We start from the raw sequence: 1,772 nt of genomic DNA, 5'->3' as shown, positions 1-1,772 counted from the left end.
AGGTGCCGAGATCACGAAGGCAGCTGGGCTTAAAAATGCAGATAGGTGTGAGGCGGACGTCTCGCTGGAGACTTGTGGTGAGGCAAGAGCGGGGTGCACCTATTCGAAAGGGCTGACTGGTAGCATATGTACAGAAAGCAGTGAGAGCAACATTTGCAGGGATGTCACTTGGCTGGCGTAATATATGTCCTAATAGCTTCCACCTGTCCCGCTTGGCCATTTCAGATACAGAGCACTGGCCAGTAACAGCATTTAGAAAAGCGATCCTGTCAGCTTTTCTATTATTGTGTTCACATGGCAAGAAAAACGACATCGCTATGCTACGTAAGTTTCTACGTAAGGTGCTCGGTATTTCACTTAGACTACGTAAGTCTCTACGTAAGGTGCTCGGTATGAATCTACCAACGGTTGGTAGCCGCGTGCTGTGCACGTGCACGGCAGACATTGTGTTGCAGTGCAGTCCGTGTTCGGATGTGCATGCGCGAGGAACTTCCTCCTTTGGAACTGCTTCTTGTATGAGCTGTTTCGGATATTTCGTCTCCTGGCCTGGCTTATTTCGTTTCGGCGCTGCTGAGACCTCCTTTCGCGGAATATTATATTACTCAATGACAGTTGAGTTGACCAGTTCCCTTTGATTCTTTTGCTTGTGTTGACTCTTTCATTTACGAAAAGTGTGCTCATTTTGGGCGGAATGCAATAAATAATGGAAAAGCTGGCAGGACCTCTTTTCTAAATTTAGCTTTTCCGCTGCCGAGGCCTCCTTTTACGGAATACTCGATGACAGGTGATCTCTGAGTTGACCGGTTTCCTTCGATTCATTTGCTTATGCTCACCCTTTCATTTACGGAAACGTGTGCTGATTTTATTCGGATTTAGATCCATTTTTACCTCTTTGCCCTTGTCTACAGTGTGCGAAGAACGCGAGTTCACCTTCTTGACGGTAAGGCTTATGTTAGATGTGTTGTCGAAATACTCATATTCATTGTACATTGGTACGTTACAAGTAAGGCACTGGTCAGTGGCATACTATCGTTGGCAGTTCCCAATCTGGAGGGAAAGGTTCAAGGACCCATTGACCGAGTTTGCAAAATAAATTCGCATATCAGGGAAAATCTCCATTGCGGAGAGGTTCAGTAAACTTGTTTGCTTCATACGAAACAAGTCAAAGGGTGCAGTCTCGTCTCGTGAAGATCTCGTACTTGTATGATTAGATTTGCTTACCCGAGTCTGGGCTGTTTGATTTATTATTTGTGAGTTCCGCCGAGATTGCACTGCCCCAAATGAAGTTTCGTGCCGCCAAGGCAAGAATTACGATCTGCAATCTGTTTGTAGTACCTGCAAGAATGTGCTGTACATGTATCGTACTTTCTCTCTTGCTGTTTCAGTTGCCGTCATGTTGCTAAAGAAACGTTCAGTAGAGAGGTTCTGCAAAACGAAAATTCGAACGAAGTTTCGCGACAGTCCTTGCGAAAGTGTGTACGAATTTTTGCACGAACTTTGCGTTCTGCACGTTTTCGTAGTTTGCGCGGGCCAAGTGCACGTACGCCATGACCCGATCTCACGAAAGTGTGTACGACTGTTCATTTCGCGTTCCCTGCAAGTTTCGCGTCCAAAGTTGCGAAAGTTCGTGCGAAGTTTCGCACTTCAGGACGTGGAAGGACTGTTTGTACGCATTTTCGTTTTGCAGAACCTCTCTAGTGACTCATTTGTGTCATACGAGACGAGTCAATGAGTTGGTGTGGCTTAGAATCTTTCGCTGTAGAAGAAATCTA

The sequence above is a fragment of the Sycon ciliatum genome, chromosome 5 (assembly GCF_964019385.1).
Source record: "Sycon ciliatum chromosome 5, ocSycCili1.1, whole genome shotgun sequence".
Taxonomy (NCBI): Eukaryota; Metazoa; Porifera; class Calcarea; order Leucosolenida; family Sycettidae; genus Sycon; species Sycon ciliatum.
This window is presented reverse-complemented; position numbering follows the sequence as displayed.